This window comes from Telmatherina bonti (assembly GCF_933228915.1).
Source record: "Telmatherina bonti genome assembly, chromosome: 9".
Classification (NCBI taxonomy): Eukaryota; Metazoa; Chordata; class Actinopteri; order Atheriniformes; family Telmatherinidae; genus Telmatherina; species Telmatherina bonti.
Window position 1 is genome coordinate 25,552,144 of NC_136627.1, and position 13,941 is coordinate 25,566,084.

The 13,941-nt window shown below is 40.0% G+C and overlaps 1 protein-coding gene across 4 annotated transcripts in view; it reads left to right on the forward strand.

The window, feature by feature from the left end:
- Positions 1 to 13,941, forward strand: part of LOC306760845 (muscleblind-like protein 1) — a 69,157-nt gene that overhangs the window by 5,227 nt on the left and 49,989 nt on the right. For 2 of the 4 annotated variants that reach the window (XM_079246854.1, XM_079246857.1), the window contains exon 1: positions 3,672 to 3,793. The exons of 1 other annotated variant lie outside the window; for it this stretch is intronic. The gene's annotated coding sequence lies outside the window, so the exon portion shown is untranslated. Of the gene's footprint in view, positions 1 to 3,671; positions 3,794 to 7,147; positions 7,201 to 13,941 lie in introns of those variants that run through there. One more of the 4 variants, XM_079246855.1, reaches the window with a different exon arrangement.

Below are 13,941 nucleotides of genomic sequence, written 5' to 3' on the forward strand. Positions count from 1 at the left end.
CATAAGGTGATGATATTAGAAGATTTAGAAGCAATTATACTTGTTTGTAGATATTCTGCTTGATTTAGGGATTTTTACTTCTTTATTTAATTTGCTTTTCAAACCTTTTAAGCCAGCTTTGAATGTCTGTTGTAAAGCTTTTAACTTTACTGCTGCTACATAGGATTTTTCATTTCAGTGAGCCTTTTCTGGTTAAATAAAGGTTAAATAAAAGATAAAATCAGATGTTATGCAGAGTCAGCGACAAACTTTTCTGTTTAGAGATTATCAATAAACACACACACACATATATATATATATATATATATATATATATATATATATATATATATATATACAGAATTAGCATTATTAGCAATCTTTTACATTAGAAATGTGATGTGTGCTGTCTCTGAAGCAGCTCCCTTATTTTTCTGCCAACAACTGTTCTGCTGCAGTTGCAGCTGCTTAAAACATGTTTTTAACACCTTATGATGGCAGTTTATGTGTAATACATGATGAAAATGACTCAAAAGTGTAAATATAAAAGTTGTATAGTTGTAATTTCAGAACAGTCAGTAGCCAGTCAGTGATGCCTTTTACCAACATTAATTCAAAGTTCTTAATTGTATTCATCGATCATAATCGAACAAGGTAAGCTGTATGTAACACATTGGTACCAAATGTCTCATCAGTAAGACGTGAGGAAGATTCTAGAGTTTTAAATGATCTTTACAATTTTCAGTAAACACTTATCTCTGATCAGTCGCCAATGTAATTTATCTTTGAAGATCTAGCCTACTGTACTCCAGTGGCAGATGATACTGCAACAAAAACTGTCCCGTTACATCAGCAAGGATACAAGTAGTCCATTGGTCCACAAATAATCTTTAATCTACAAAAATGTTGTGATGTCATTGATTCTGAAACTGCAGTGAATGTTGTATTGCTGCGGAGGTCACTATGATGACCCCTGCAAATGTTTTTACTGTGTATTTTGCCGGGATCTACTTTCCTCACACTTACATCATGTTGCTAAAAAAGACAATACAGAAACTCTAGGATTCATCTCATGAAGCTTGCATGGCTGCTCTAATCTGTTAACATAGTGGCTGAAATGAAACCCATCATGTCCCACATATGCCACGCCCTCGATGGGAAGCTGACCTGAGAGCAGTGTGCTACAATGCAGCGCCTCTTATTTAACATGTTCCTGCCAATCCAGTTCTGTTACTTCCTCTGTTTCTGGCTTGAGGGTGCATCTCTGGTGCATCGACTTTGACCCCTCTCCTGCCATCGCCGTTTACCAAAAGGGGGCAATGTGTTATGAAGACTGCCAACATAAAAAGAGCTTTAGGCAGTAAATTCAGCTGGGATGTAGACATGTCAGACACACAGTAATTATAGACCAAAGCCACAACACTGGAATACTAATAGAGGAGGTAATAATCATTTAAAAATCCAATTATTTTTGCAGGTTTTTTAACTGTTGTTGCAGTCATACTTCTGTCTTCCACTCCTACAGTATGCAAATGTTCAAGACACTTTCTGTTTGCACATACATGAAGATAAGAGCGTAAATGACCAGTGTGAGACTTAGCCAAAGCTGAAGACACTAGCTGAGAAATACCGACTAGTTTGCAGGTAAAAAAAAAAGCATAATTTGCTTTGCATATGACAGCAACCAAATAAGAGCAACATGACAAGAGTTCAAACTGGACTTTGGACCACGTTACCTGAAACTCAATCAAGAGTTATGTTACTTTGATGGTTAGAAACAACAATTAAAACAGATATTTAAGGCTAAATTTGCTTGCATATCATTTTACCTTCTCCAAAGTAAAAATCTGAAACTACTGTAACCTTTACTTTAATATATTGCCTACTTTAGGCTCCATAAATCACCAACATCTGTACTCTTAAGTGAGATGACTATCAGTATTTCTTCCAGACCATACTTCCATCTAACAAAGTTCACTTTTACCAAAGCACTGCTGTTTTAGAATCCATCTGGTTTCTCGATGATCGCTATACAACATCCACACACTTGGAGACAATGCATCCTGTTTACAGTTCAGCATAACCCTGCAAGAAAACTGCAGGGCCTTTTTTGGGCACAAGACAATGGTTTGCCAACTCTAAAATTGAAATTCCCCATAAGCGGCCTCTGTGGTGTGTCGCTCCGACTCTATGAGCGACCTGATAAATATTTATAGAAGCTGGAACTAAACATTAACACGTAGAGCAGCTCAGAGATCCATCATAGGTGCTTTTGAGGGCAGGCTGCGGGCTGCTGTTCAATCAACACCTTTCTCTCTTACACTCACACACACACACACACACACACACACACACACACACACACACGCACACACATTCACAGAACACACAAGCCAATAAAGTGATAAATTCCAAACAACCTGATATATTGCAGCCACAGTCGGTGATGTGGCTCTGAGTCACTTGGTAACACCCACTTGTCATACGAACACACACACACACACACGCACACACACACACACACACCTCAACAAGCACAACATTCGCACATGCTTACCGTACACACATACACATGCACCTGACGTAGTGTTTGATGGAGTTAAGACGCCATGGCAACAGAGCTGTGACTCTCGCTGTCCTGTGAGTGGACTGAAGCTGTGGAGGAGGGAAGAGAATACCAGCCAGCACTGCTACTCAAGAGCAGCTATTATTATTATTATTATTCCCAATCTGTTTTTCCCTCCGCTCCCAGCTTTGCCTTTATCTGTCTTTTCCCCACTGCTGTCATCTGTGTGGTGATCTTTAAGTGTTTCATCAAGGCGGCAAATTCAATTTAAAAAAAAAAAAATCAACCAGCAAAAGTAAAAGAGGTAGAAGAGTGGTCAGCAAGCGTGTATTTTTAAAGCCATTGATTGTGCAAAACCTGACACGTCATCAGAAGTAGTTGCACTGATGCACACAGCCACAACCACAACGCACTCTGGAGGGATCTGGTTCGCTGACATACATTTATATCTCACTTTTGTTTCACTCTCACATGCAGCATCTTTCAGTTTCAATGAGAAAGTGATGTGGTTGATCTTCTTTTTCAGTCCTTTTTTTTTTTTTTTTAACAATCTTTTATTTTTTTTTTAATGCAGTTTCTCTGTCTGTCATGGTTTAAAGGTTGTAGCGTAGATGGGCAGAGCAGAGGAGTGGGCGTGCAGGTGGACAGGTTTCACAAACAGCATCTGTAGAAGATTTACTGCCTGCAGACAGATGGTGGAGAGACAGGGAAGGGTGCTGGTGAATTGCTTTTTTTGGTCTCTGGTAACATATTCACGGTCTGATTATCAGCATTTGTTAACATACACCCGCGCACGCAGATGCACACACACACACTTCTCACGCAGTGTGAAATTATGGGAACGTGGCTGTTGACAGTGGAAGTTGGTCCGTTCCCCCTACGTTGCCCGCCCTCCTTTCCTCTCCTCCCTCTTTTGCATACGATCCAAGTGCGAGCTGTGAAAGGTGAACTTGCAGCCTGCTGTGGATAAATTATGTGTGACATGTTTAGCTGCGCTGCCTTATATGGAGACTGGTGTGGCTGAATACAGTAAAGCACTGCCAAGAGGGAAGGAGGAAAAGGAGGAGGAGAAGGAGGAGGAGGAAGGAAAAGAAACAGGGGAGGGGGTGGGGGGAAGCAAAGGAAAAGAGGAAGGAGGAGGGGGAGTGACAGAGGGAGTGAAAGAGAGGAGTGCCGCGAAGGAAGCATGAGGTTTTTGCTTTCCATACTGCACTTAGCAGCAGTCAGATGAGTCCTTGCAGAGATACAGTAAGTCATTGCTGTTTACACTGTTTATGTGTGTGTGTGTGTGTGTGAGCTGTGTGCTACTTTGTGTTTGTTGCAACACAAAACTCACTTGCCAGTCCTTACTTTTTCTGCCTTGTCCTGCCATCCCACATTTTTTATTCACCGTCTGGAGGCTGAGTGTTATATGCTGATGTGTGTTTAAATGAGTGTGTGTGCCTGTAAGTGTGTGCTCAGACCTGTGTACATATGCAGATTGCCACCTCACTTCACTGCTAATGGTTGGTAGTTTGACTCGGGACAGTTCTAATGTGGGAAAAGAGCTGAGCAGGCAAAATATCAGGCAGCTTTAGTGTGTAACGTTCAGCAGACACTGACATATGTGAAGTTTTCTGGAAAACACACTTTGATTCAGGCTCTCGTCTTTCACCGCACTGCCATCTTAGTTCTGTGATAAGTAGTGTTGGCACTGATGATTCAAAGAGCATAGACACACACACACTGTGTGATTCTTGCGCATCATACTTCTTACACACTCTTCCTCTATAATAGCAAGACGACTGGTGTTTACTCTTCTGCTGCTCTCAGGAAATGATTCAAAATCCAGCGTCACCGGGGCTGTCTGTGGTTGGCTGACACACAAACACAAACATGAGAATTAAAAAAAAGAAAAAAGAAAAATGCACTTAATCAGAAAGAGAAAAATAATGAATGTTTTCTATAGAATAAATGCCAAGAAAATAAAGTAACTCGAGTTAAGGACAGTGTTCTTTCAAGTGGGTTCCCATCCAGAAATATAAGTTTGAGAAATAATTCTGCAACATTTTTTATCACACTTTTATGGAATGAAATAGGGATTTTGGACAAGCCTGGGAGGGTGCCAACGCTTGTGGTTAACTGTATTATAGTCACAAACTGAAAATCATTTTATTGACGGAAACAAGCTGTGTGCAGCTTTCAGTTCAGTCAGAAATGAGACTTGGACAGTAATGTGTATCAGCTGGAGGTTTCGATCTGGCCTGCATCAGATAGCTGGGTTATTTCATCAGCATGATTCATTATTCCCATCATCTAGAAAAATTGACTTTTTTTTTGTTTTAAAAAGAATTTTGGACCAATTAGTTTTTAATGGCTAAACTGAACTATATTGTTTAGTAAACTGTGCTTGGAAGGGAAAAATCATTGAAGTTAGGCACAAAACAAAAGGATTTTTAAAAGTGCTGGTCTGCACAAGAAACAAAGACAGGCCTTTAACACTTCTGTAGTCCCTGTTTTAGCTTCTCTGTCCAGTTTGGACAAAGTGTTGAAACTGTATGAATTGAGTTCATTAACAAATTAATGGACATAAAATCAAATCTGATTTAAATTAGAAATATGATTTATTTTACCGAGTGCTGGCAGTGTATAAATAAGTCTGAATCTCTTTGCAAAGTACTTTGTGATGCTTAGTGTCCTTTGGACAACATTTGCTGATGCTTCTACTTAGAGTCTTGGCTGCTGATGGAGTTCTGTGCTGCCAGGAACAGCAGAAGGTGGACCCAACCCCTGTTAGACATTAAAAGTGGAGAAACAAATATTTTAGATCTTTATATAGATCTTTTTATTACAGAAACACAAAGGACAACTTTGAATGATAGAATCAGTATTTAATTTAATTTAATTTAATTTAATTTAATTTAATTTAATTTAATTTAATTTAATTTAATTTAATTTAATTTAATAAAATGATAGTTCTATGGAAAAAAAAAGGTTCAGTAGGTCATGACTGTATGCGATATTACTAAATTCCTAAAAATTATTCTAAAAACCTCCCTCGTCTTTCTGAGTTTTACATCCTCATGTCTTTAAGTCTGCAGCTTTTTGTCTCTTTCTTTGTCTTTGGGCTTTATTAAGGCTCACTCTGTGTTTCTCTCTCTGTGTCTGGCTCCCAGTTGGATGAAAAAAAAAAAACTTCTCTGCAGATCAGAGCAGGCAGATCTACAAGGTCATTAGAGTATACAACAGAGAGCACGGAGGCTGTGAATCTCACATCACCCGACTCTGGTGTGTGTGAGAGAAGACGCGGGTGAAAGGAGGACATATGCTTTCAGTAGTGTTCATTTTAAAGCATTCTACATTTTTCTAATGAATTTGTCCTCATTTCTTATGCTCCTCCTTCTAATTCCATCGCCCAACTAATCTGTCCCGTGGAAGTGATGTCATCTTCTTGCTGTTCTCGGCAGTCACAGGGCAGTCTGTCGAATGCTGATGAGCTCCGCGTTTGTGTGGAGGAATGAATGTGTATGTGCACGAGCTTGCTCTTAGCCTGATTTGCATTATTCAGTTATCAAAGAAAAAGTAGGGTTGGTGCTTTGATCAAGGTGAAAGCAGGAGAACGTGAGAGGAGATGACATTGATTCCCAAGCCTCCAAACTTTGACACAGAGCATGCACATGACAGGTAGACATTCGTTCAGACAAATGGTTCTGGGAGTCCTGTGGGGCTATTTGGTGAGTAAAATCACAGGGAGTCAGTCAATGGTGTATGATTGCTATTTTCCCTGCAGTCTGCAAAGCTGTCACTGGACTAATGCACGCTAGTGGAAGATGTAATCTATAGTAAATACAGTTGGCTCCATGGAGGAGCCCTGTGTGATTTCCACAGATTAAGGTGTCAAAGTGAATCACTGGCCATAGACAGCTGAAGAGTACAGATTATCCCATTTGGCTGAATGCTATTCTGATGACAAGTAACAGATTCTGCATGAGCGTGTGCAAAGCAGAGCGTGGGTATTTTCTTTCAGGGAGCATCCACTCTTTTGGTATTTCCTGATTTGATCAAAAAAGAAAAACCCAGACTTTGGAATTAAAAAGAAACAAAAAAAGGAAAGATGTGTGTTATCTGTGTTAATGCTCTAAAGTTATTGAGCTTCACAATCTTTATAAATGTGTTAAAATGTTTTTCAGCCACTGCTAATCTGCAATCATCTTGCTCTAACTTGTCAGTCCATTGTCATGTGATTTCTACAGCCTGTCTTTTCTCATCTTTTTGTTCCTGCTCTCATTGTCCCTCTCTCTGTCTGAAATGTCCTTCTCTGTCTGTTCCCATCTCATTATTTGCCGAATATTTCCACTCTGATATTCTTAGGCCATGCTGCGAGTGCCTGCCTCCCGTCTACCTGTCTGTCCATCACAGTCTCTCATCTTTTTGTTTGTATCGTTCTCCGTCATGCTTTCATGTCTGTCCAGGCTTATGTGAGTAAGAGCAAAAGAGACGCAACACAAGTGAAATGGAATGACTGCAATATGTGTGTATGTGTGCAAGTGTTTGTGTGTGTGGCTTTTTGCACTTTTTCATAGGTGGTAATGATCCTTGTGCTTGAATTCCCACATGCCGAAGTGATGAATCTACAGGGAGCTTGTTTTTCAAAGTGGACACCTTCTCACTGGCAAGTCCCCCCTCCCTTCCAGTTACACAATCTATCACTCGGACGTCTATCGCTCATCGTCTCAGTTTGTCTGTCTCTCTGTCTCTGGGTATCTTGTTTTTCTCTTTCTAGCCATTTTCCTATCTTTTTTTACTCTTCCCACTCACCCACTTACACATACAGAATCATATACACAACTCTGCCATTGCTATTCCTGAGAGGAGCAGACTAGTCTGGCGGTGGGTTGGTTTATGTCCATGAACTCAATGACACCCTCGCTGTCGCTGCATTACACCACAGTAGCATCACAACAGGTAGCCACACTGCAGCGGAGGTAGCAGGGAGGAAAAAAAAAAAAGCACCTGCACATGCAAACCTATGTATGCATACATGTAGAAAACATGTAATCATCTCAAGTCATGCCTCAAACAACTAAATACCTTTAAATACGTATGATCCCACATCCCTTGTCCATTATAAATGCTTCACTCTGTCTCTATGTACACATTAGGCTTTTTAAACACTTGCACTGATAGAACGGTGCAGACGACAGCTTGCACACGTGCCACTTGACTGCACTCGTCGCCTCTCCTTCCCTCTGTTTGCCTTACAGAGAGGAGTCATAATGTAGACCGACTTTGTTTATATGTGTGTGAGAATGAGAGAGCACGAGAAAGAGCTGCGCATATGCATAAATGCTTCACGTGGTTGTGTCTTGAATAGCAATGTAATGGCTGATGCAAATCTGCTGCTTCATGCTTTATGGTCTATATTATTGTGTGTGTGTAGGAAAAGTGTAAAGTATAACATTACCCCATTGGTAAATTCTGTGGAAATGTCATGATAAGGCAATGTCACTGTCATATAAGCATCACGCTTTCATAAAATTTGCTTGTGTGCGGTGGAGATGGTGGTGGTGGTGGGGTTGCTATAATACACTTCAATAACTCAGTTTTAAAAAACAAGAAAAAAATATACAAAAATTATGTAAATGTTGCTTAAAATAAGATAAATTATCTGCCAACAGAACAGGAAAATTTGGCTTGTCAAGACTTCCCAAAACAAATAAAAATACTCTTAAAACAAGAGGAATTCTCTGGCATAAAAACTAAGAATTATCTTACCTTTAAAAAAAATAAGCATATGTGTACTCAATTTAAGATTTTTAATCTTACTTAGATTTCAGTTTTTGCAGTGTACAAATTAAGTTTTGATGTAAGCAAGACAATCCAAAAGAGCTTTGTTAGCTGCAAAGAAAGGTTGAGCTGTTTAGAAACTTTCAAAATGTACAACGCATTGTGTTGCATTCTCGGAACTCCTGAGGGAATCTCTTTGTATAAAGCCCTTGGACAGAAATCACTGTTGGATGACCATGACCTTCGCACCCTTAGGCAGCACCTGATGGAAACAGTCATTCAAACCTTAATCAATACATCCACATTTGTTCCGGAGTGCCTTGAAAAAGCATTTTCAGAAAGAAGCCATCGGGGCTGTTGTCAGAGAAAGATAAAAAAGGTAAAAGCCAGGAGTTTGTGATGGTATAGAAGTGAGTCAGTGTCCATGGCATGAGAGGCTTGTAACAAGGTGCAAAGTTGTACCTTGTAAACACCCCCCCCCCCACTCCCCCACCCATAAAGAATTACTCTGACACAACTAATGTTTTTGTTTGATTAATAGCTATAATAAATTACTAATTGCACTACTGCCAGTTCTTTAGTTATGTGATTTGATGTCTTGCAAAATAAGTAATTACTCATGAACTTTCATAAACGCAGACTTTATGTAAATCTTTAATAAGCCTGCTTGAGAACTCATCAGTATAATTATATGCTAACATTTTAAATGAAGTCTTGTTGCCTCTGCCATGAGGTTATTCTTTTTGCCTTATTTGTCTGTCTGTCTGTTAGCAACTTCTTTTTTTTTCTTGAGAATGGGTCCAATTTATATTCCAATAAATTTTGGAAGTGATCTGGAGGTGTAACAGGGAATTTTTACCACTGCAAGATTCAGAAACTGTGCTACGTTATTAATAGTCTACTTTGTACCATATATTACATTCACATTTAAAAAATATAGATACAACATGACCTGTTACTTTTCTGTTGAAATAAAAATGAAAAACAAGAACTGTCACAAGGTTGATGTTTCTTTAATAAAATTTGGCTGTTAATAATCTAATTCTTTAAAAGCTGATCATTAGTGAGTCTCTGAGTGTGTAGGAGATGAATGTAGGGCTGCAACAGAGTGGAAATCACGCTGTGGGTGGAAATGAGCTGCTAGGCAGAAGTCAACACTTGTCAAGTGTTTTTCTAGTTTTACTAGTTTTGCTTTAAAAGCGTAAAAACCTTCTCTGATTTACAAGAATTTCACTTCACTAAAAATTTGTTACCTGCAGGCCAGATAGAGGATTTGACGTTGTGAGGAATTTGAGCTGGCAGCATCTTTATTATTGCCAATGGGCACAACTTTACTTGCCAGACACTTAGGATCTTCCGTTTTCCTCTTAAACCCTGTTTTTTCAGTTGGATGTGGATGACTATGTGAACCGATACAAAAACCTCCACTTTTAAGCTGCTTCAGGTTAAAGTGTTTGATGAGAACAAATAGCTAAAAATAAACCTTATTCTACTCCTTAAAATGGCTTTAAAAAAAAAAAAAAAGCTGTTTCTCATTTTAATAAAGCAATTTTTGAGTCTCAGGAAGAATTTTGCTTGAGCCAAAAGGCTTCTGCCACCATGTTGTTTACTTTTACAATCACTGATGTTTTTTCGTGCACCATCTGTGAAATCACAGACCATATCAAGGAAAACACAGTCTCTGGACTGAAGATTGAACTGAGGGCAGACTAAATGTTAGTCACTCTAAACATTTTTGAAAAGTGGGACAAGAAAGATGTCACTTGCTGCTTACCTCTAGCAGATATCGATGCATTTTGACTTACTACCTTAACAATTTTTTTGTCATATTTTACAGGTTTATTGAGCTCTTTTTTTTTGAAGACACATTACACAACTCTGTGCATTGGTCTGTTTGATGGCACAGTGGCATCTATTACATGTATTTCTGCAGTGTCTCGAGTCTGAGAAACCTCACTATACAACTTTTTCATCTGTAACGCTGCGTGATGTTGCAGCTGAGTTCCACTTTACACATGTTACACACTAGCAAACGGATACAAACACATGTTTTGAACATGCACTGTGGCTGATTTAGCAAAGAAAAACAAGAAGCCATTGGAGCAGGGTTACTTATTCAGTTGTTACGACAACCACAATCCAGCTGGTTTTCAATGTATTCTTGCTTCAAATTAAATTAATCTAACATCTTATCAAGTTCTGCACAATGACTCATTAATTTAAGTAGGGTGTGTTGGTGGGGGGAGGGGGGAACACATGGAAATCTTGCTGTTGTAGGACTAGAATGAGTTTATGCTGCATTAGAGGAAAAGAAAGAAAGAGACGCGACAAGATATAAGACAAGAGTCGACATTTTACTCAAGATTTTACTCAAGATGTTTTTTACTGGCTGGAAAGCTTATACTACAAGTAGGATGGAAGTAGGATGCTTAATTAGTAGTAAGTAGGATAGTAAGTAGGATGCTTAATTAGTCATAGACAGGGGACTCATCGCTGGGGAATTTCAAAAGTTCTGCAGTACATCTTAAAAGATTTGGTAATAACCAAGCGGCAACCTCCGACGGTTAAAAGTGAAGCCTATGCGGAGGTGCATAAAACTGTAGTTCCCCCTTCATCCACTAGGGGCTGGCTGCAAAAGAGAGCAAATCCCCATAGACTCCCATGTTAAAAAGGCCAACTTCACAGCAGAAATAAATATGTTTATAGCCTGGTTCAAAAATCCATTTTTGGTTTAATAGGTCAGGTTTACCTTCATGACAACTGTGGGGGGAGTGAATTTTTTTCTAACTCGCCTATTTAAAAGTAATTTAATCTCAAAATTCAGCATATTTAGGGGCGTGTCCTTTTGATTGACATGTACCAATCCCGGGCTTCAAATCAGAATAGCGTAGAACAACCGTGGTTTTAAGACGGTTAGCAACATGACTTAGCTTTAGCCCGCTTACCTCCGTTAGCTGGTTAGCTCCTGTTAGCTCTTCGTTAGTTCGGTTAGCTTGGAGTTCGCTCGATGTCAGTCATCCATCATGACGCTCACGGCCCCCCTCTCAGCTCCACCTCTTTGCCCATATTTGTATTTTCCGGGTGAGACGACATGCATGACGCTGCCAAGATGGCGATGGTAGGAACCGCCCACCGAGCTTCAATTCAGCTCTTCAGAAACCTATGGGTAACGTCACGGAGGCTCCGTCCATCTCTTTATATACGGTCTATGGTAATAACAAATTTTACAATTTACACCTTTAAATTGAATAGGTTTGAAGGCATCTTGGTGAATCCCCAGGCCAGGGGAGTCCAAAGTCGGCCGCAGTAGTGCACAATTTCAATGTATCTCTGTTCTAACACTCCCAACTCAAATTAAATGATTGCAACCACCGATAAAGGTCTCAAAAATGACTTATTCATTTGAATCAGGTGTATTGGAGAAGGGAAACATCAAAAATCTGCAGGATTGTGGAGCTTGACCCCCCCCCCCCCCCCCCCCCCACAATTCGTACTTTCATACGGAAGTGTCACAACTTCATTTAAGTCTTTCATGTACTTTTCACCATATGGCTGTGATATTAGGATGGACCTGACACCATTAGCCACTTTGTCCTTGCTTTAAGCGTGGTTTATCCAGTTGCCTTGGTGATGATGACCTTGCAGCACACACTGTGGAACTGCAGCATAAGGTGTTGTGTGAACAAGGACTGAGACGAGAGACGGCGAGAAGGAGAGATAGAGGGGGCTGAGACAGTGGGCGAATAAAATGAGGACAGCTACTATTAAAAGACGAGCCACGTTCATAGAGTTGTTTATGTCACATGATACTCTCGGTTGCAACTCACAGCAGAGGGTGAGCAGGTTTACCAAGAAGCAAAATGTGTGGAGAAAAACCAAAAACAGCGCAGGATAGAAGTGAAGAGAAACAGGCAACGAGAACAGGTGGGGATCGGAAAAAGATAAATGATGGGAGGAGAAAAATGTCAAGATGGTATCACAGAAACGTTCCAGCAGCTCGGAAAAGGACGGAAAACCTCTTTTTCTCCACCATAGTTTTTTTTATTTTTTAAATCTGATTTCTCCTGAATGTTTTTTTCACCAATACCCCCCTTAATTTCCCCGTCTTACTACTTGACACCAACCTCAGCTGCATACCAACTTGTGCTAATCATTCCCGTTTGCCTCTCATCACTCTCCATCTAGCATCTATCCATTTCCAGGCCAGACCTCTGGTCTTCTTGACTCCCCTCTCCTATTCCAACTTTCCGTCGTGCTCCTATCAGTATAAAGGGCAGCTGAGGTCGTTTATAGATGATATCCTGGTCAGCCGGTGATGCAGTGTAATGCGAATCCTCCAGCATCTGCTTTTTGCTGCTGCAGTCAGAGCCCTTTAACCTCTCACACTACCGAATATCCTCCCTCCCTCTTTCTCTCTCCCTCCATTTTCCTTCCTCCTTCTGTACTTCCTCTTTTACGGTTGCTTTTTCAAAAGTTATGTGAGTTACATTTACAGACTTTTGACCTGCTGTTTTAGAATATAAGGTAATGAAACTGAACGTATTTTCTTATCATTTCTGTGTTTTTCATGAACTGCATTTTGCAAGACCCTAAGAGAAAATAATCATATTCTTGTCAGTGAACCGGCAACACTTGAGGAATGTCCAGACTGTCAGCGTTCTGCCTAAACAAACAAGTCTTTTTCATTGCTAGACACCCCCTCCAAGGGCACGTTGAATGATTGGTTTACACTGGGTTTCTCTTTGGAAATTTTATTTAGAAGAAAAATGTTTCCTCTTACCCTATATCAAGTTTCTGTTTGTCCTGCTTCTGGGTCAAAGTTTAAGGTAGTAAAGGAAATAAAACATTGACGACCCAACTTTCTTACATTCGTCTGTCTTTTTCACATGTATTTTTTTTTTCCACGTGGAGTCACTCAAGGTGAAAGAGCGGCTCACATGTCTGGCCTGTGTTCACTCTTCTCCCTCATGCTTTGTCCGTGTCCAGCTCTTCCATACGGCGCTGAATGTGGTTCCAGTTAACTGTAGAATTTCACATGACTGATGCCAAATCGTTCACAATAATATCAAGATGTGCAGTCAAAAAAATGTGGTCTTGACATCAACATAAACCAACTCCCGCACATATATCACCTACTGTCATGCCAGCGTTTGGCAGAAGCAGTTTGTCAGCTGGTCTGTCAGCCCATCTGTTTTTTAGTTGTTCTGTTATTTGAAACAAGTCGGTCTAAAATAACTTTGTTGACTTCCACATTTTGTTTAGACATTCACAGTAATGAATGAATTCATCTATCTGGCTTTTTCTGTGGTGCCAACAGCTTGCTGACATTTGTTTAAGCGTGAGTGAATGTGTGGAAGAAGAATTTAGGACATTTTTGTGAACTCTTATGAATCATGTTGTTGGAGCAGAAGATTAGCAGGAAGAGTTGGAGACGGGGAGGAGGAAGGTTACAGCACTGTCTGTCTAGTAGTGGAGTGACTAGCTTAAAAGAGTGTCAGGCTAAACCAGTGGATCAGAGTATCAACAGAGTTGAGAATGAAGTGTGTCTGACAGTGTGGGAAAATGGAAGTGACAAAGCTTAGTAGAATGTAAAGCTAGAACTAGCTGCCCCAGCGTAGGCTTACACGTCG